Here is a 24,105-nt window from a genome sequence, read left to right as displayed (position 1 = left end):
TTGTATTTTCTTATGGATGCAAAATAATGCTGATGACGACAATGAAGGGAATGTGACTAGTCCACAAAGAAATAACGTATACATGATGAAACTCTTTTCGACAGTTCAGAGACGTAAACGCAACCATTAACACCTTTCATATGAAAGAACAAGTATGAACGATGTCAGACATTCAGCTAAATCGCGCCGGAGTTATTCAGCATTCATAATGTCGCTCCGTCTACATTCACATCTACCATGACACGGACATTTATTCCGATTTACAGAAAATACACAATCATAATCTGGTAGACAACTGTCATGTTTCTAATGTATGTGATTTATACTTTCCCTCATTAATTGCAGGTTTTATTCGTTGTTATTAAGCATCCATTTACTATGTGAAACTTATACGGTATCAATTTTGATGCCCCAGATGCGCATTTCGACAAATGATGTATCTTCAGAGATGCTCAACCGAAATGTTTGAAATCCAAAATAACAATGATATTTTAAAGCTCCTTTAAGGGAAACAAAACTGTGCAAAAAAATGTCCCCTACGGCCACAACAAAACGTGTTTCTCTATCATTTTACACCGCCCTGTGTCTTGTTTGGTAATTTCCCTGTTGAATTTTGTTATTGCATTTCCAACCGTATATTAAGTCGTTTCACTTTTAAATTTATCCGCTTGCTCGTCAATAATTTGATAAGGATAAATAAAACTTACGATATATTGATATTTATAATTTCATTCACTGGTATTTTCACCGACGTATTTTCTGTACCAAAACCTTTGATACCTTGACCTGTAAATCTCCTAATGTTTTCAACGTTATCGGGTTTACACTCTATGTCTTAATTTGTGTCGGGGAAACTACGGGTTCACTTGATAAAAAATCGGAACACATATTTCAAATTAGTAACGATTGCGAACAATTTCTCTTAACCTTTTAATTTCCCCTGACCACTCTATCTTCTCCATGGGTGTTAATATTCTAGAAAACAAATACTCTCATACAAAGAATACATCATTAAATAACCCTTTTCATAGAAAATAAGAAAATCACTGGATCAGAAATTCAAACACTGTATTTTCTTACGTATGCAATATATTGCTGATAACGACAAGGTAGGGAATGTGACTAGTCCACAAAGAAATACCGTATATATGACGGGACTCTTTTCGACAGCCCGTAGACGTAAACGCAACCATTAGCACCATTCACATGAAAGAACAAGTATGCACGATGTCACACTTGATTCAATTTTACATCACGCCAACAATCATTTACGTCCATATTATATTTGCACAAGACTTTGCTCTATTCAATGGAGAGTTTTTAATATGTTATTTAAAAGGTAGCCTATTATTGGATTTTTCAACACCAGGATATAAATTGAACATTACGATTATGGATGTTGTCGACCATATACCTTAAGAACATATCAACATCCATTACGAATTACAAGATTTGTTCATATTCCTATAGATGTCAAACTTATACGGTACCAATTTTGATGCACACATTTCGACAAATAATGTATTTTCAGTGATGCTCATCTGAAATGTTTAAAATCCGGAAAAAAACCCACAATAAACTTGCTAGAGCTATTATAGGGGGACATAGAGTGCCCAGAAAGTGGAGCTAAAATTCGTCTAATGATAAGAGATATGTATGACGGAGATAATCCTTAATTTTAAAATTAATTTCTAAATTTTATCACAGCAATTAAATATACATACGTATTTCCAAACTAGTAACGAAGTACTTACCATACCTTTAATACACAAGACAGCAGTTATTTCCTACACTTTGCAGACGCATTGATATATAAAATATGTATCAGAAAACAATGTATTGTGGGTTATAGTTGGTGGACCTGAATGTTAGCACTATTCTGTACAATTGTAATATGTATGCACGTGAATGAATTTTTAAACACATTAGTCATTAAAATTAGGGGCCGTTTCAACGTTACAATATAATATGGATATCACCTTCCTGCATATGCTATATTAAAAAAAATGAAGAATGATCTGCTATCATAAAGTTTGGCCAACTATATATTTTACATTGCGTGTAGGAGTTGTGAGATTGATCCCTGTTCAGATCTATAATTGCATGAAATGTAAATATAAAATTAAAAGAAACTATCTTTGATATTGTGTCCTCACAACAAAGTGAAATATTATCAGCTGATATCATGATACTAGTGGAAAGCTGCATTGGTGCCACCTCCCCTTTCCCCTCCGTCTCCCCAACTCCCTGATGCCCCGAAATTCCATATGTTGAGCATACGTACCAACTCAGATCATTGCAACACTTTTACATCCATGAATAATAAATGTACACTGAATGCATCATAGATATGCATAATGCAATCGGTGCGCTTTCATCCGCAAACAATGCCATTTGTTCTGCAACCGATTTCTTTCTAAAGCTTGAATCGACTTGACCCCCCCCCGCCCTTTGTAACACAATCTCAACTTTGATTTTAACCTCAGCTGATAAGAAATACTGTGGAGGAGTCGATGGCGAATAATCATAGTATCATGTAAAAAATCAAACAAAACGCACGTTTTGGGAAACAGAAACGTGGTTCTGTTTCTACATCTGATTGTGACGTAGGTGTAATATATATCTACTTGAAGTCATCAAAACCAGGTTTTACTATCTCATAAGCCATGCCAATTCCTTCAAGAAACCAAATTTAAGTTAACACCCACAGTTCCATGTGTATTGTGATCAATGGCAAGCTGCCTCTGAAACAAACATTTAACAATATATTTCAAGTGGAGTGATCTCTATAGTGACTGTGTTCTGAAACTCCCCAAGAAAGGTGTTTTAAAAGTAATCACACTCAATGCTTACCGACATTATCTCGATCTTGAAGAAGCCCAGTATAACAGAGTTTTAATAACATTGACTTGTACACAAATGCTATTTTCTCGTAAATAGTCTTTTAAGAAAGCCCCCGTGAACAATGTAATTTTGATATACATGTAATTGTATTTTTCTATGTCTTCTATAGAAATGTATGGTAGAGTACTCAATCAGAAATCAAACAATAGTTTCCACATTAGTTTCTAAAATGTATAACTTATTGAAAAACGTTGATCATTAATTTATGATAGCTCTATTTTTATAAATTAAATCACATATTGAGCCAATGACTGATAATAAGGAAGGCAGAAAGAAGGGTGGGTCTAGAATGTGTCAGTTACCATTACGTATGCAAGCAGTATATACTCTGGCCACAGATATTCTCCAGATGGCCCTGTGAATTTCAAACGTAAACACAACACCATGATCTCTTTTCAAGGTAAATCGCAGGCAAACAACAATCACCATAGATAAGTTTCGTCCGAATCCATTCATCCGTGAAAAAAACTTACGGCATTTTGGTGTTTTTGACTAAAACGCCCTGTTCAGAAGCCCAGCATTGCCATCAATCATTAATCATTATTGGTTTAATATTTATCAATACATTTGCATGGTTAACGTATCATGGTGGTGACCATTTCAAACAAGAACATACAATATGCATATCTGTTTTACTTCATCCTTGTTTTATTTCATAACATTTACATAAAACACTAACACAATATCATATCGGGTCTCTAGATCAACGTAGAAACTGCGGTGTGATTAAACATGATAGTTGGAGTTATTTCCTTCTTAGTTTTCACTGGTAAGATATCTATACACATGTGCAATTGTTTGAATGTGATTGTTAGCAAAGACGATAAACGGATTCGCCTTATGGAAGGCGAATTTAACGACCAGTGATCACTCACACTGTGTGGTTTTATAATTTTTTAGTAGGTCTCTTGTTTGTCAAAAACATGTAGCCAGGACGTATTTGAGGGATAATTTTCATTTACAAAAAAGGTTATATGAACGTCTTATCAAATGGTGTTTGTAGTAAGCTCTCGCTTAATTATCGAGTTTTCCTTTGACTCTAGATATACATTGCAATGAGAATCATGTCACCAGACTAAAATGTAAACGTTTTGCAGTAGCAGACGCCCTTCTCTTGTTTTGAATGCAGATTTGCAAGTTCTTCACAAACTTTGAGAAAGCTACAGTGCACCAATTGATCTAGTGTTATCGTTTTTTTTTCCAATAATGCCGTTATCGAAATACCATCTGAATAAGATTGAATATATGAAGATAGCTTCTACTGAAAAAGGTTACAAAATCAATTATAAAAAACCATTATTTTGGAAGAGAAAACCATGTCAATGTCATGGTGATGCATTTGACCATTCCTGGGAATAGTTCTATAACTATCTATTGCAAATAAATGGCTAACCAGCATATCAACTTCTGACATGACACCAGGCTACCTTGATAGAAAAATGATAACATTCCTCGGAAAGTTCAACTTATCATTATGACCATATTATCTGAATCCTTGTCCTTAATTTTTACACAAAACTATAAGATCAAATTAAATATGGTGTTTTGTTTTCGCTGAAATTGATCCAAACATAATATATTTAGGCTTCGGTGAAAAGTTATGAAAACGAGTAATGATCAATCGCATAAATCCCACGAGGACAACAACATAAACAGTTGTTCAAACACGAACTCCTGGACATACCAAAGGCGAAAGCAAGTGCCTAGCAGGAATAAGTACCCATGTCGACCTGTCACACCAGCCAATTGATGTGTATTTCTCTTTAGCACTTAATCCCCCCATGTATATCCAGGGGTCCGTGTGTGCCAAACTTTCTATTCTGTATTTCTTATAGAAGTTATGAGATTGATAAATGTCTGTTAACTTCACCTTTTATGAATTATAGCAGCTCAAAGAAAATGTTGACCATATAATGACAAATAAAAGCAAGGTAGTCACCTATTTTTGGATATGTTTGCTGATCAATAAATTAAAACTGAAAGAAATACGATATCGTCACAACCTTAAAATACGCGCACATATCTCAATGAATGTACTATGATATGTTTAATGGTTTCAAGGCGTTCAACCGAAACATGCCCTAACATCTTGTAACATTAATCTCTTACTGCCGTTTGTGTTATTGGACGTAAGGATGTTACATACATTTTTTAATCTAAACACAGTTGGACTTGTTTCGTCATTCAAAAGCTTATGTTTGTCAACACAAAATTGCTCCCTATGATCTCTGTCTACAACAATGACCTGCGAATAACTTGTGTATTCCATGCAAATGGAAGGGTTTTTGTCTCAATATAACAATTGGGTGTCATTTAAATCGGATATTAGAACTTTTCATGTTTTATATGTACAATTAGGATAGGTACAGCTACGGACTGTTTATATGTGATAAAGCCTTTTATATCATTGTATTTTAATGTTTTATTTATTTTTGATGTATTATGTGTAAAACATTATGTTGTAAGGTATATGTGCATTGGAAAGCGTCATTAAGCGTACATAGTGTATGGCAAAGGTGCTATATGAATATGGCATTATCATTAGTATTATTAGGTCTGCGTAAAATACACATGATTTTAGACCAGATCTTACATCGTGCAGGTCGATTGGATATCTTTCTCACGCTTCGCAAGAAGTTAAACACTTCTTTTAAGTTCAAATACGAGGACTATCTAACCGTGATTTATTCTATTGTGGCAAAAATCCCCGGAATAGTTCATGGACTCTACTTGTTATACAAATATCATTTAACTATCCAGCTTGAATATAAGTTTCGGTCAAATGTGATTAATTCATGATACATCAATTTAAATAATTTGATGGATACATTTTGGTTTGTATTGATATATGTAATAGATTAATTCCAACTTATTAATCATCGATATTACTTTGATTGCTATATTGAATTAAGTTTTTTGATTAGATCAATATTATTTTTTTTTTAATTCCACTTTATCATGATTATTTAGCCAGTGGTACATTTCACACATTATGCAAAGCGGCGATAGAAACGTCGCCGCCCGCGGAGGCTGTGTGTACTGGCAAATAGCACACGTCGTCCAACACAGTGGATCTCCGTGGATTTTTCTGCCATGAACTTTCCACGGTGGGGTGCATAAAACTCGTGTCGTGTACTGTAGTTATGCATCGTGAATTCTAAACTATCCATACACTCTGTGTTATGATTTAAATAGTCGTTTAGAGATTCGCAAAATTAACTGTGATTTTTTGAAAAATTACAGCGTGTGGTGTTAAAGTGAGCTGCTTCCCTACCTGTATCTATTTAGGTTATTCATTTGGTGTAATTGCGGATCAATAATGACGAGTATTAATACCGAACATTTATCTCTCACAACAGAAAGGAACTCTTTATGTAATACATGAACTGATAGTCACCTATTGGCTCTAATGTTTGCGGATAAATCAATTAAACTTGGACAGAGATATGATATCGCCATGACCTTGAAATACGCTCACAGTGTCTGAATGATTGTGGTGTGATATGTTTGAAAGTTTCAGGGCATTCAACTGAAACATACCCGACATATTGTAACATTGATTTCTTACCCGTGGAATTAAATACGCATTGTAGTGCTATGGCAATTATATTGAATTTGTTCGTACTTCAGTGTACTTGTGGTGTTTTGACGAGGGTTACTTGTGTTGCGCTCTGTTGAATTTGTTTTCCCTGTTCCTTAATGAGTAAGTACGTTTAATCTTAGCCTATAATGTGTTGCTGAAGTAGATAGCAGTATGTGATACGCGTGTTTGAATTTTGCAATGAAAAGGTGAACATCATGATCTTGATGTATATCATAACTACTACAAGGAATAAACACTAGAGTTTGCAAACACGGATTCTTGGACACACCGGGTGACTGGGAGGATTAAGCATATCATGACGACTGGTCACACCTGGTCCAATCTTTTTCTTTTAATAAAATAAGCGGGTTGATTCGACGTCCAAAGCAGCGTGCTCACAATTGCCTAACAATTCATATGAATACATCAGACAAGATCTACCCCAATGACAAGTTGTATACAATTGTTTGTGTTGTCTACTATTAAACTGCTCAACTTTAATATAAATGATGGTTGACCAATAATGTAATTATTTCGCATGTTACAAACTCAATGCCTGAAACATTTTGGGTACCATTTTGATGTGAATGAGTATTCCTGCACTTTTTTGCGATATATCATTTAGCATTTGTACTTCTAGATTTTCACCCTTGGAGATATAAGGTGTGTAAATGAATCGATAAATTGGTACTGTTGCATATTTTCAAATAACTTCAATTTCTTTACAAACATCCACTCCTACCTAAACTGAATTATATGAAATACAACTTCAAGTTCATTCCACCTTGAGTTACTCTATCATAAAAAATTAAGCCATAGATGTAATACTTTGTAAAGATTGTGGACATATTTTGAACTATAATTGTTATTGACTTTCAAAATATATATGAAATCAGAAATATAGGACATGGGTTCTTTTGATAAGCCTCGTATCTGTATATGGTCAGTAACATTTTATATCAACAACACAATGCCCTGCAATAATTTGGTTTCAATGACGTATTCATAAAAAAACCGTGTTCGATCCTCAATCTCATGACACTAAAAGTTTGTAACTATGTTTTGGTCACCAGCTTGTGGTATAACAATTGAGAGTCGAAATACTTTCGAATACAATGTGTAGATAACGACCAATGATCAATGTTATAACTCCTATAAACAATACAAAATATATTGTTGGGTAAACACGGACTACTGGATACACCAGATGTGGGGTAAGGTGCCGAGGAGGAGTAAGTATTATGTGTATTATAACTATATAACTTGAAGATGACGTTGATCTGCCATTGTGAACTTTAACGTTATCGATGACCCTCAATTGGTTTACCTTACATGTATGCATAGCTATTTAATAATTAGCTAATCTACCTAAACAATCAGCCACATTTTAATATTAGATCACGTCTCTTTCTGAAATGTACATGTTCCTTTTTCTGTTAACTTCATTAAAACAACCGGTTGTGTCACTTTCATTGCTTTTGTTGAAAGGTACAACATTGATAACTTCATCATCTGTTGGATATGAAAGGAGAAGATAGCGAACAGTGATCAATCTCAAAACTCACATAAGCAATACAACATATACAGTTGGGCGAACACGGACTTATGGACACACCAGAGGTGGGAAAAGGTGCCTATGAGGGTAAGCATCCCCTGTCGACCATTAATCAGCGGTATCTAGGATAATATCGAAGTCGAATCCTTGTCAGCATGATAAAATGTAATGTCAATATCAAAATTCCTTTAAAAATACACCAGAGCAAAAGAACACATCATATACTTTTATGTATGCAGTAAGTCGTACTTAATCAGAGTCTTAAATAGGCTACATGCTAAATATGATCTGATACTGCTGCCAAAGTTGAACGAAATAGTTTGTTCTGTTTTCACTTCAAACTAATGGGATTTAGTTTGAATAAATTTGGTGACGTAATTCCAAAATGATGTGACCTTTAACTTAGCATTATATATATCAACGACAGTTAATGTATCAATCATTTTCAGTTGCATTAATATTCATTGTCCATATATCACAGTCGACACCACTTAGTATTCCTTATCTGCTTGATATCTGTATATCTAATTGGATAAAGATGTTATCGGTAGACTAACACCTCAATTTGGTGAGAGGTTACTGGCCAATAAATAGATTTTGATAACATCATTTTACAGAAGTTTCAACAATCTTAATTAAAATCGATATAATATAAATGTTTATGACTATTATTTTGGTATTATAAGCAGACAACAATGTGTCATTTCGACGGTTTTTGTTTGATGTGGTTCTTGAAAAAGTGAAGGTAACATAGAGCCCCTAGTAAGACAGGAGGTGCTTGTACATTCTAGGTACTTGATCGTGTGTTCAATGTATTCAGCAGTTTCCACCACGCAACTGATGGCAGCAATCATGATTAACGATCATTACTCTAAATGTCGGGAATTTTTAACACTTTCGACAAAATGAAAATGTATTACATTTTCAGAATGAAATTGAAGGACTGCATCTCCCAAGAAACGCCTAGCAAGTATAAAAACAACTTCGAATGTGATGTCAATTTCAATAGACAACATTCACTCCAATTGCTGTATTCTTTATCGATAAGCGATGTTGCTCTTAAACATCAAATAACATTGACTCTGTCAATCTTGAGAAGTTGCATTCAATATTACGTTAATCATACATAATATTTATATCTGTTTCCTATAAACCAGTCACAATTTGTACGATTCCTTAGGGTTGATGAAAGGTGAAAATAACGAAGTGATCAATCTCATAACTCCTACAAACAATGCAAAATGAATAGCTGGGCAAAATCGGACCCCTGAAAACACAGGACGTTGGATCAGGCGCCTAGACGGAGTAAACATCCCCTATCGACCGATCACACCCGCCGTGAACCCTTTATTTTGATCGGGTACACGGAGTTATCCGCAGTTAAAGTCAGTGTGCCAAGAACAGCTTAACAATGAGTATGAAACACGTCAGACAGCATTTGACCCAATGTTAGGTTGTATAGACACACTACATCGTTATAGCGACCATAGGATTTCCAAAATGCTGACTTCAATGAAGACTGTTGGAACCCTTGAACCATCAACTTGTTTGTCAGTAGCTTACCTCGATTTAAAAATTAACTATTCGCAGACAAACCGTTTGCATATTGAATCAATTGAGCGATTTAAACACGATATGCAGGTGACAATGAAATGTTGCTACATGATTAAGGGAAATTGACAATCGAGAGGCTGAAATCATCCCTTTTGCCATACAGTTTAGTTGTCACTTTGCTGTTACTGTCTACTTTCAATATCTAAGTATGAAGCAGGGGTGGGCGACTCTGAGGTGTCCTTTATTTTGAGTTCACAGGGATATATGAAATCGACATATGAATGAAATTTATTATTGTTAATATGCAAAACGTCATCGATATATCGAAATATCGAATTGAGGTCCACAGCGAGAAATTGTTCTTCTGACGTAGACTTTTTTAAAAAATAAATTCTGCTTCATATGAATATAGAAACAGGTCAGATAATAAAGGGACACAATTCATGTCCACGGGGATTCCATCAGACTGTTGGAAGACCTGGTCACCAAATACCACGAAAGTATTGTCAAGGAGAACTCTAGCATACTTTTTCTTCACCTTCAGATTACTTGTGCGTGGATTCGGAGTGGCGTTTAACAAGGTAAGTTTTTAAATGACTGATCACTAGATATTAATATTTTCATTTTTAATTTTTGTTGAAGAAGCAACTGTCTATGATGTCAAAAAGTATAATCTTTAAATTAGATTGAGGAATGGTCGTGTATAGTGTTGAAAAGTCATAGAGTTTGATGTTATTGATTTGGGAAAAGTTTTGCGATTTCAAGTTTACTATAAATTCTTTTGATTTTTTTTTTAAATCTACATTTGATTAACACCACTTTTGGTATATGTAGTCGGACAGTAAGTTTCTCCTTCTCAGATATTAATGTTTTCATGAGGAGCAAACATTTGAGCTTGGTAGAGCACTTACTAGATCCAGCAATGTATCTTTGTTTGTTAGGGTTTTTATGTAGTTTAGGAATCCAGTATAGATACGGAAAATCATATTCATTCTACCCAATGACTGGGATATTACATGTGCCTGAAACTTAAGCATGGTTTTGAAGAATTTCATCTTTTGAAAGGGCAGTTGGAGTATAAGTACGATTGCCAAAAGTGGTATCAATGCTAAGATCGTTTAAAATACAGTTGTAATAATGAGCCTTACAAACAAAGACAATGTTCTTGCTAGCTTTTTCAGCTGGAACCAAAACATATTTCTCATGAAACCTATCTAATTCTTTTATCGCTTATGGTTTTTTAAACACAAAATGATAGATGGTACGTACTTTTGTTTTCGTATGTATAATGCAGGATTTTAATACGCCTCTTATTCTCTTAACCCATTCTGACAATGTATCAAGTTCTTCCTTTTCATGTTTAACCCATCGTCTGGCATAATCTTCGACATCATTCATAATAGAGATGAAGTCCTGTCGCCAATTAAAAAAGCGAGGTTCTCTTCATTTAGGACTTTTTAGAATAAGTGATTTGAGGTCCTCACGTTCAACTACATCAACATCACCAGTAATGAAATGTCCAGCTGGACTATAGTTGAAAGAAGATGAAGAACAAGAACACGTTGGTGGATTACGTATAAGATGATCTATATCTAGGTACTACAAAGTTTGTTTATAATTAAAAGAGTTTTGATCTTGTGTACTATACACTAGAGTTGATTCTGTTTACAACACTATGGGATTCAGTTTAGTCACTACATAATGGGATTGATGTGTTTACTGTAAATAAGGATCACCTCAATATGACATACAATGGGATTCATTGTGTTTACTATACACTAAAATTTATTTGTTTGCTAAACACTATCAAATTATTTATTATACACTAGGATTGATTTTATTTACTGCAGATGATGGTTTGATTTTGTTTACTTTACAGTAGGATTTTATTTTGTACACTACACTTGCGTTAATACTGTGTTAACGTTGTGTTAACTTTAATCCACCTCCAGTACCGGTGTTAAATCTTAACACAGTGGTTAAAATGGCCGCCACCTTCAATTTATGTCCACCTCAGACCAAAAATCATGAAAATGTCAAAGGCTCAGACATTTTAAGGTGTGTACTGATGCTGAACTATGACGGCGTGTTAATTATGCTGCCATAAATTGATGTATTCGTCAAATATCATGCAATTTACCTAAGGGGAATATATAATGGGAAAACTAGTACAGCTGGATGATGGTGTTCAACCTTTCTTTCACTGACAATATCTCGCACGTATCTGTAGATACTGTCGGCATTACCTTTCAATAAGGGAGGGGGGGGGGGTCATGAGGTTAATAGAACTCGTATTAGATTCATCTATATGAAATAATTCAATATAATCCATGCTTAAGATGTAATTTTACAAATTGACTGGCTTCCATATGTCAAAGTGCATGCAGGCCCTTAATTCATGGTGGTAATCTCCACTGAAACACACACTTTAAACTTTAAAAAAAACACTATCGTCTGCACTTGCCTTGACCTTTTGAAAATCCCTTGTATCATTTAAAACTTATTCAAATTAGTATCTGCATGCATGAAAACGTACATAGGTGTATTTTCTTTTTTGAAGGTTATCTAATATGAACAGTATTGAATTCAGGCTTATACAGTTAACACACACTTAGGAAGAAGAGTTGTTCATTGTTTATTTTCCAGATTAACATCCCTTTGTAGAAATGGTGTGATGGATCAAGTGTTATGTTTAAAACAAAAAGAATATTAAGATAAATAAATGCATAAAAACAACATAGATATAGAATGAAATATATATATATGTGAGCAGACCATCATAAGGTAAATTGATTTATCATTTTCTCCATCAATATGTTTAACTGTTTTGGGGTAAATAAGACTAAGAACAGAACAAAAAGATATTTAGATTTTCTTAAAAAATTAGATATATGTATAGGCTAGCATCGTCGTCCAACCCCTCTCATAAATGTTGTCGAATTATGAAATAAACAATATAGAAAAGCACAGGTTTTATTGCGGTTGTTAATTTTCAAGACGTGTAGCACACAGCCATCTTATTTCTGACAACATACGTGTACTGTTATTTTCACATGCAAAGTCCCACACCCCCTTCCCCACTTTTTCATATCATAGTACCAGATATTGGTACTCTGCTGAAATTTCAGCTTGAACTGAACTCGTATATTTTACTGGTAGAGGATGACCCCCCCCCCCCATCACGCAATTTAGAATTTGACATCATTTCAGGTTCGGTCCGTACGAAATAATTCATTTTAAGGGGGGGGGGGGTTATAAATTATTTTGTTTTGGCTTGTCAAATGTTTTCAGACAATTGTGAAGTCAACTTGTCCGAGTCCTTATAAAGCTCCGCTTTGATAAAGTATGCAATGAACCTGCTTTCTACAACATAAACACAGTTTTTCTCAATTAGGCTGGGGCCTAGTAGATATCATTGAATGATGTTCTAACACCTCTATGAGTATTCAAATTGAATAGACTAATGAATACATTTACAAGTATAAGTGCATGGTCCATAGTCACTGTCATGTATTTCAAAACTAACAAATGCATGGACATTCCAACAGCTATTTCCCACAAACAAAACTTTTATTTACTCCTGTATTCTTATTGTTTACATAGGAAGTGCATGTGCATTATGGGTAATGAAATGATTAGTGATTAAATCGGTTATCACAGTGTTGACTAACCAAAGTGTTAAATTGCTTTCGAAAAAAGAATTTAACCATTGTGTTAGCTGATCGCTTGGTTAAGAGTTAACATTCCATTAAATTTAGCCACTGTGTTAAAGTTAACCAGCTTTTGAAAAACCGGGTTCAATAATCTATCTCATCAATCCTATCAGCAAAAAAAAAAAAAGATTGACAAATAATACTAGGAACCCCTGGGTTGATTTTGTTTTACGTCAACTTGGAACTCTTTCATTCACAAATGATTATGATGGATTTTAATTAACAAAGGAATGAAGCAAATGTCGACCAAATTTCGACCAATGTTTTACGATATCCATCTAATTTGGAGATATTTAATCACATAGAATGCAATGATATACGTCCACAATACCACACCAACATACATTAATTAGATCAATTGATTCCAAACTCAAGTCACACTAATACGACTCATTGTCTTAGCTCATGTTTATTGTTACTACCCAAGCTTGATTTTCTTTACTGTACACTATAATTAATTTTGTTTTGTTTTGTGTACTGTCTAGTGGGTTTGATTTTGTTTATTGTACACTACGATTGGTTTTCTTTGCTGTATATTTAGATTAATTTTGTTCCCCATAGGAATAAATCTTTCTGTATAGCATTATTTTCCATTGATCTCACAATAAGGAAAAAGAATTGAGCCCAATTTAAATAAAATGGATGATACCGAATATAGCATATGTAAAAAGGATCAACAATGCCCTTTAACACGAGGGTAGAACTGACACCGACAAATAGTTGGATTCACTCACTCAAAACTCAATTGACTCTACTTGACGCTATCGTATCTACATTGGCCTCTGTACTTCAAGTGTATCCGGTAAGACTATCTGGGAACAAACATATGCTTGTATGGTATATATAAATATAACTAAATAAATTAGTATATATATATATATATATATATTATTTACACTGATTTTGACTGCGGATAACTCCGTTTACCTGATCAGGATATGGGGCTCACGGCGGGTGTGACCGGTCAACAGGGGATGCTTACTCCTCCTAGGCACCTGATCCCACCTCTGGTGTGTCCAGGGGTCCGTGTTTGCCTAACTATCTTTTTGTATTGCTTGTAGGAGTTATGAGATTGATCACTGTTCGTTATCTTCACCTTGCATTTGGAGTTCCTAAATCAACATATATTTAAGAAGACGAAATACCACCTCTCAGTCAACGCACTTTTTTGTATTGATACGCGAATTGTCGCTGATAAAAAATATTATCAAACAGTTTTCTGATGCACTTCAGTAACCCTTCAATGAACTGAAAAATTGAAACATTCAGTCAGTTTTCAGTGATCATTCATTGACTGTCAACTTTTCATGCAGTCATAATTTACCGACCACTCGCACATATTTATGGTATCTTTTACTCACACTTGATTAAGTTTTAAGTCAGCTTTCAGTAATCATTAAGCTAATTTTAGTTATTATTCACTCAACTTTTAGCTACCTTGTATTCAGATTAAGTGAATTTGCAGTTATCCAATAAGGCTTTAGTTTGTCTCTAACTTTTCTGTTATATGGCAATCACCTGATAGTGAACATTTAATGACCTTTCAGTTATTATTCAATATAAATTGCTTCGTTTTTTTTAATTAATTTGTCAAAGATACAATATATTGCATTAGAGATTGATGTGGATTCATGTATGAAATTTAATCATCTACGTATAATTTTGATTTATGAATATCCATATGTAGTATGACACCCCCCCCCCTCTTGTGAGCATATTCCTTTATACTTTTTCCTTGTTATAAAAGTCAAATCTATGCATCAAACGCGTTTGACAGCATTTGACCTAATAACATGTTTGTGTGGCAAATCGGATCGTTGAAACGACCATAAAATTTGTGAAATGCTGACTGTAAACGAAAGTGTTGAAATCACTGACATATTACGTTATTTTCAGTGTCCTTCCTTGATTAAAACTGTTTATAAATCAAAGGGAGCCTACATAAAATCAAAGGCTAAATGGACAAAGTATGGAAACAATGTTAATATTATTTTAAATTTTGAATAAAAACATTAACACAATGATGGGATACGAAAAAAAGATGTACAGGGTAATAAAACACCATATACCAATTACGAAATCTAGGTTCAGCTATGAAAGGCGATCATTACGAGCACTGATCAATCTCATAACTCTTATAATCAATACAAAATAGATAGTTGGGCAAGGAAGGACCCCATCGACACATCAATGATGGGATCAGGTGGCTCAGAGGAGTAAGCACTCCCTGTTGATTTTAATGAAAACCTGTTTTCTTCGGAAAAGCGAAATGAAGATGAAATCAAGAATTGCATCACAGAAACAAATAATGAAAATAAACTAAAAGATATGAAAAAATAGATGGAATAGTCTCCCATTTTTATCCGAATACGGAATTAAAAATACGAAAAACAATAAATCTCCAGGTATATATGCTATAGCAGTTGAATTTTACAACATTTTCTGGATTGATATAAAGCATTATTTCTTCAATTGTTTGATAAAATCCTCTGAAAGCTTCCAAATTCACAGAGTCTGCCAATAATAAGTTTTATTTATAAAGAAATGTGAAAAGTCAAATGTTAGAAATTGCAGTCCAATTAGTCTAATAAATTGCAATTATAAAATGCTTGCATTTCTTTTGGTTAAACACTTACACACAGTCATATCAAAACTTATAAATAAAGACCAATCCGCATATATTAAAGACAGATAAATAGGGAACAATGCTCGACTAATTCAAGATATTTTAACTACTGTAAAGTTGATAACAAAGATGACTTTTTATTATTTTTAGATTTCGAAAAACATTTTATACCATAGAATATAGTTTTAAGATTGAAACTTTAAAAGCTTTAAATTTTGGAACATTTTACATATCTAAAACTTTTAAAATGACTATTCGGTATTCGTCAATAATGTCCAATATCAGCATCACTGTTCATCATCACAACATATATGTCAGTTACAAGAACTAGATCTTCTAGCTGAATACATAGTTTTGAAATTGGAATTAACAAAGAGAAACAAATATATACAGCATGCGGATGATTCCATAAGCCCCTCAAAGGACGTACAATCAGTAAAACAAGTAATTGACACAGTGAAACAATTATCTGTATTCACAGGTCCAAAGCTTAATCTAAAGAAATCAGAATGTATATACCTAGCCTCTTTACAAAACACATGTGAACAGATAGAAAATGTAATTACAACAAATAATCCAGTTAAACACTTAATATGTTTATAGGACATAACAAAAGATTGTGTCCAAAAAAAATCGGATAGGAACAATTAATAAAATTAGTAGCATTCTCGATAACTTGGGAAAAAAGAAATTTAACAATTTTTGGCAAAAAAGAAATAATCAATAATCTCATTATTTCTAAAATGCAATGCAATGCGTCAACATTTTTCAATCTGCCTGATGAAATATTTAAGGAACTGAACAGTAAGATATTTGATTTTTTTATGTACTACCGGGGGAAGAATCAAAATATATACGTCTTGGATTGCACACCTGCTAAGTACTAAACCCAGTCTCTTCACATTTCTTGAACATAATTTTCAAAAAGATTGATTGAATGTTGCTTGCTTAACGTCTCGCTCGAGAATTTTACATTCGTGTGGAAACGTCACCAAGACCGGTGAAGGGCTAAAATTTAGACCTATGCTCGGCGCCTACGGCCATTGCGTAGTAAAGGTTCTTTAGCGTGCCACACTTACTGTGAGAAGGGTCATCCGTTTTCAAGGTCATCTCCGAAGACTCGTGACATTCACACCTGACGCCGAGCGCTTGGCGATGGAACTGCCACTAGCTGTTTTAACGACTTAGGTCTTTCGCGGCCGGGATTCGAACCCCGCCCTTCCGCATGCGGGCCAAACGATCTAACCACTCGGCCTTCGCGGGCTTTTTTTTTCAAAAAGAAAATTTATCACTGAGATATATAATTAAAACAAACTTAAGAAATGTGAAAGCATATAAAGATATTACATTTCCGGCGTTGTTCTATTAACAAATATTTTGCGCTTTTAACAAAACCACAATGATTAAATATATATATATGCCTACTTTAGACGAATCCTCATCTTTACCAATTTAGAAAAATAACTTATTTCAGTTCAAAAACCATCCAATTTATTTCCCTAATCTGATCATGTCAGGAGTTTTATACACCAAAGATTTATATGATAACAATGGTGCATTTAGAGATTTAAAATATGTTCAAGATTCAATCTCTCATAGAAACAATATTATCTTTGAATACTATATTTTAAAAACAATGTTCAACCGCTTTACCCGGATATTCAACTGCAAAAAGACTTCCTGTATTAATATTAACGACAACCGGTCGACAGGGGATGCTTACTCCTTCTAGGCACATGACCCCACCCCTGGTGTATCCATGGGTCCGTGTTTGCCTAACTATCTTTTTTCTATTGTTTGTAGAAGTTGAGAGACTGACCACTGTTCGTTATATTCACCTTTCATTCATGTATTATTTAAAGGTGAGGACTTTGTCAATATATTGAATATTAAATCATCTTTTTTATATAACATATTAGTTGAAAACAAATTTCCTAAGTAAATTACATAAATATTTGGACGGAAAGGTTTGATATACCAAAATATTGATGGAAGACAATTAATCTACTAAAAGTCGAAAACTTTTCAGATAAAGAAATATCAGAGTTTAACTATCAATTGTTATATAAAATTTTGAATACAGATTTGAATGTTAGCAAATGGAATCCAACAATACAAAAATATTGTGAAAACTTGTGAAATTGAAAACATAGAACACCTTATATATGCCGACAGAACGTCTAAAAGAATATGAAAACGGATTAGCAATGTATTAAATATTGACTTATCTTGAAAAGGTATCGTCATAGGATTGTATAATGAAACAGATCTATCAGAGGATCTTAGTACTTTTTTTTTTTCTTTCATTGCACTGACAATTTATCAATTTAAAATGAATTATAGACTAACTGAACACCCTTGTAACAGTGAAAATTAATATATCTCAGTGAAACGGGCTCTAAGTACATATTGATACATTGTAGAACAATTGTATTCAAATATATGTATTGAAGCTATATTTAAGTTTGTATATGAGAGGCCCGGTTTGGAGGAATACGGCTCCTTCGCAATTTGTTTAACTGGAGGCAGAGTATTGGTGTATGTGGTAGTGTGCCTTACAGGAAAACGAAGGTAACCGTTCATGTGGTAAACAATAGCTTTGTATTACTTCAATCTAATATTGTAAACTCTATTGTATACCATTGGGAACACATTTAAAATTAGAATATAATTGATATCAACATATTTTTCCTCCTTTAGCACAACATTGTTTTATATATTGCACTACACATTCATTAATGTATAATATATATTTGAATATGTAGAACTGTAAAGAAGTAATATGCATGATTGATTTACATATTTGTTGATCTTGCATTAAATAACATATATAAAAACTGATTATACGCAAGGTATACATTTATGCAACTGATTCATGTTTGTTAACTTCATAATTCATAAATGAACACCTTGTGCAGGTGATGGTGAAATGTTGGTACATACATATGGGAAGTTCACGATGAAGAAACATTTTTTTTATAATGATAAGTGGCATTTCAATTACCATCAACAGTTATATTAATCGAACTATTTAACAGTGACCTAATAGTGGAGTTCACTGGGATTTATAGAATCGAAATATAAATGAAAATAACTAATGTTTATAAATAAAACGTTGTCGACATATTTAAATGTCAAGATTACGACTACAATAAAATACATATTCCATGTACCAGTTAATTAATTGAATGTTTTTCTCTTCAGAATATCAACGTAATAAAGGAGCACAATTCCCATCGTGGAAAATACAAGAAAATGTTGAAAGACCTGATTACCAAGTACCACAAAGACATTGTTAATAAGGGACTCCAACTTCTTTTCTCATATCAACATCAGAGTACGCGTGCGTAAAATCAAGTTGGTGTTCGACACAGTTATTTTTGAAAGACTGATCACTTGGTGCATAAACATCATTGTACTATTTTTGTTGAAGAAGCAACTGTTCATGGTGGCAAACAAATCGAGTAATTAAGTGTCCACGAGACCCTGAAAAGTCATACGTTTTTATGCTGTTGACTATAAATTATTGTTGTGATTTCTAATTCACTAAAATTTATTCAGAATAGTTTAGGATCCACAGTTGATTTAATCTACTTGTATTGTATGTTGTAGCACATCAGGATTCAAATTACTCTATGACAGTTCCTAATAATTTCGTGAGGGGCAAAAACAGGGGTTTGATAATACATACACTGGATCCAGCAATGTACTTTTGTAAGAGTTTATGAAGTCTGCAAGCAGAGCATAGGTAAGGTATCTATAGTTTTTTCAATTCGTTACATTGTCTTGGTTATGAAATATATTTAAAACTGAATAATGATTTGAACGAAACTGGTCTTTTGAAAGAGCAAGGGAGACGTAAATATGATTATAAAATGTGAAATTAATGGAAAGTTAGTTTAAAATCCAGTTGTAATGATGAGTCGTATAAACAAACACAATGTTGGCGTGTTTTTATTTCAGGTGGAACTAAAACATTTTCCTTATTGAATCTATCTGATTTTACCACTTCTAATTTACTAAATACAGACGAATATATGTCACATATTTTTCATTCCCGTTGTCTAAAATGTGATTTAAATATTCCTTTGATATGTTCTGTCAACCTATTTTATTTCGACACAAGTGCTTCCCTTTCATATTTAGTTCATAGTCTGAGCACAATTTTTGACCGACTACATAATAGGGATCCAATGGTTTTCCAACTGAGAGACCGATTTTTTTTCCAATAGATGGCCTATCAAACTAAGTGATTTTAGGTCTGTATTCGAAATAATATCAGCATCACCAGTTATGACATGCCCTATACTTGACATAATACGAATATCAAAGGATATAGGCGGTTTATGCAGAGATAGGTCTATATCTAGACTTCATAAAGTTGGTTTGTAATTAAAACGCCTGGATACAGTAAGGGAAACATATTTCGAAATGCAGGGAAATATCAAGCTCTGCTGAAATACAATACTGGATATTTCAATGACGAGAGATGCTGTTGATGTATAAGCATGTTACATAATTGTGTTGAATAATTGGTTGCTGCGTCTCCTAACCTCCGTAAGTCAAGATATGAGCAAAATATGTTCATTGGCATTAGAGGTATGTGTGATAAAAACAAAAACTTTAAAACTGGTAGAAATACTGTGAAATTATATCGAATATGAATGTTCCTATCTTCAATGTCCAAAGCATCTCTCTTTATTACAAAGCCAAAGTAGGATGGCACACTATTTAATCATTTATATATTTACATAGATATGGCTTCCATACTCCTCCTACACACCTGATCTCACCTCTGGTATACCCAGGGTCCGTGTTTGCCTGACTCTCTATTTCGTATTGCTTACAGGGGTTATGGGATTGATCACTTGTTCGTTATAGGAGACCAGGTGCCTAGGAGGAGTAAACATTCCCTCTCGCCTGTTCACACCCACCGTGAGCCCTATATATTGATCATATCAAGGGAATTATCTGCAGTCAAAATCAGTGTAACGAAAAACGGCTCAACAGTCGATACGGAATAAGTCAGACAGCATTTGACTCAATCATATATTGCATTGTTAATCTAGATTGCTATGACGACAATATATCTCACATATTATTTAGAACATGTTGGAGGAAGGGTAGACATCAATGCCAGTAGATAGTATACATAATGTTATTGATAGGAAAATGCACAAAAAACCTATACATAAGACAACAACTGAACGTCAAGCTCTATATATTGAGGTATTAAAAATGATTTCTAAACATGGTTTGACCATAAGTCACCCCTGACCAACCGAGCTTGTTAAATGATAGGTCCAATCGGGTAAATTTTGTTTACTAATCGGACTGACCGTGTTTAAAAAAATCGAATTCAAATTCATATTGTTTCACTGGGTATTTTATTTCTTACATTTCGGTTGAGCATCACTGACTAAACATAAATTTGCCGAAATCTGCATCTGGTGCATCAAAATTGGTACCGTATATTTTTTACATTATGACCCCTGGATCGAGGCCTCTGCTGGTGGACTGTTAGTCCTCAAGGGTCTCTACAGCCCATTAGTAAAGTACATCATTACTAGCTTGAATATACGGATGTATATTTGATTGCTGTTAGAAATTCATTTCAAAATTAAGGATTATCTCCCTCACGCATAGCACTTATCCTTGTACGAATTTGACTCCACTTTTTCGGCACACTGTCTTTGCCTATAATAGCTCTAGAAAGTCGTTGTTATTTAGGATTTCAAACATTTCGGTTGAGCATCACTGAAGAGACATAGTTTGTCGAAATGTGCATCTGGTGCATCAAAATTGGTACCGTATACGTTTTACACCTAACAAGAGAATAAGTGGAAGGTATTTGTGAACATATGTAAAACGCGTGATAACACAATATGTATTCTTAGTTGTAATAAATAAGTCGCAGTCGGAAATGATGTTTACAACAAATACTCGTTGTTAATCAAAATCAAAAAGTGTGTAGATTTTGTCTGGTATAGATATATGGAAGGTAAAATTGACCTCATTGTAATTCAACACAGTTTATTTCCATTTAATGCAAGGAATTTCTGTTGAAATTAATAGTAACGTTTTACAGCTGTGTTTCCATTTAATGTAGGTCGCGGGTTTACAGACCTTTTTTTCTCACTCGAAAACCGCATCTGAAAATTTGACCGATGTATCTTGACAGTGCATATACTACTCTGTGAAAATTGTTTTTATTCAACAGCATGGTTTGTATTAGTAACTACGTCTTCAACGTACCATTGTTTTAACGATATTGACACTGTTTTCCATTGAATTATATAGAAAATAATAGTGATTGACTTTATTCATTACGTACTTCAACATAAAATAAACATAATTTGGTGCTGTTCATCTTGATAATATTAATATCATAGTGAAACAAAAAAATAATTTGAAAAAATATTTATAAACAAAAATTATGGGGTATTCGTGTTCGTTTTTAAAAGACAAAGATGTCAAAGTTTGATAAAAACCATCAAAGCAACCGTTTTTAACAAATAACGTTATACATATTCGCGACGTCATTCAACAACGTTATTCATTTACTTTTTATGCATCACTTCATAAAGAACTCAAAACAACGTTATTGATTCCTGGTTTTGAAGGGGAAATATAAAATATGTGTGGACAAGATGATCATTATTTACAAAATGTATATCGCAAAATTTCTCAATATATATAAATGTGTACATATATTGTGCTCTATATCTAAATTGTGTTTCGCGGTTAATAATTGATTTTTTTTCTTCTTCTTTTTCTATCGCATGATCGCAGTAACAATGAATTAACTGATATAGCCTGCATGCAATAGTGTAATTTTATTTTTGAATCCCATTAAGGTTACATTTTAATTTCAGATACATGTAGGTTAATCATGTCGTAATACTCTATGTAGATTTACAACTACAGTTGTTTCTATTTTACAATATATTTATGTTAATTTAACACCCCTCCCCCCACAAACACATAGACATGCTCAATTTCCCGAGCCAAACAACCCCTCAAAAACATAAACGCGGTGTAAAACTATAATTATTTTAAACTTGTATTGCAGATTCACTTGAAACGTCAGCTACTTGTTCTAATTTTCGATCAACTTCACATTCTTGTTCTTTATACATTTAGAGTATTAAGCCTGTTGCAGTGTTTGAAATAACCGTGCGCCCGACCGCCCAAGAAGCATTTATTTTACCACGGGCGAATACATTTCTTAGTATAATCGCCCGATCGTACGTGATAAAATTTCTGCTAACTGACATTTAGATGAATCAATTTCATTATTGTACCTGTAACTAAATGGACAGACCTCGTCAATTTATTACATTTTATTGCATATTCTGCCGTATAAAAAATACAATACGATATTATGTACTACAAACGAATTAGGTCCATCGTACTTCATTAGAAGAGAGATACATGTAGTGACACATGTAAAATATGCAGGGCAAGTAGGTCTTTTAACAAGTTTACAAGCAGTCAGCCCTGAATGTCTAGCTTACCTTACAGCGAGTTTCAAACACTCCTTGCGGTGGGCAGTTGTAAGGTTCAACTTTGCTAGAATACATGTATTGTTGGTTTGCTGTTAGTTTGCTCTCTCTCTCTCTCTCTCTATCTCTCTCTCTCTCTCTCTCTCTCTCTCTCTCTCTCTCTCTCTCTCTCTCTCTCTCTCTCTCTCTCTCTCTCTCTCTCTCTCTCTCTCTCTCTCTCTCTATCTCTCTCTGTCTCTCTCTCTCTCGCTCTCTCTTTCAAATATAGTCAACTCCCGCTCAATTTCGTCCAGGGGTTGTGGAAATGTTTTCAGAGACCTTTGCAGCAGGACATATTGAAACATTGCTTTATAGGACATCCCTGGCCAACGCTTTTATTTATTCAATGGTGTCCGATCTTCATGTATGATGGGGTAAGAATAAAATTATGAACTCGCCATTTTCAGGGTGGGTGTAAATATAGTCCGGAACATATTTCACGCGATGCCCGATATTGATATTCGCCGATTTGTTGTTATATGGCCTAATTCCTTATTAAATATATTTTAAGACGATCACTAAGAGTCTTCATTGTGGATTTGGCGTATAAAAATTGGCCAATTTTTATCTAATAAATGGTTGTTATTTATTCTTTAGGGTGTAAAAGTAGTTCCGAAAAATTTACG

At 33.8% G+C, this 24,105-nt stretch overlaps 1 protein-coding gene and 1 long non-coding RNA gene across 2 annotated transcripts in view; one reads left to right on the top strand and one right to left on the bottom strand.

The window, feature by feature from the left end:
- LOC125648676 (uncharacterized) overlaps positions 1-24,105 on the bottom strand; it is a 441,222-nt gene that overhangs the window by 188,636 nt on the left and 228,481 nt on the right. The window lies entirely within an intron of this gene.
- LOC130049275 (uncharacterized) lies at positions 7,996-11,180 on the top strand. Its single transcript, XR_008797776.1, has 3 exons — positions 7,996-8,129; positions 10,141-10,177; positions 11,048-11,180. It is a non-coding gene; the product is annotated as an uncharacterized LOC130049275 (long non-coding RNA).

Source organism: Ostrea edulis, chromosome 8 (genome assembly GCF_947568905.1).
Source record: "Ostrea edulis chromosome 8, xbOstEdul1.1, whole genome shotgun sequence".
NCBI lineage: Eukaryota > Metazoa > Mollusca > Bivalvia > Ostreida > Ostreidae > Ostrea > Ostrea edulis.
This window is presented reverse-complemented; position numbering and strand designations above follow the sequence as displayed.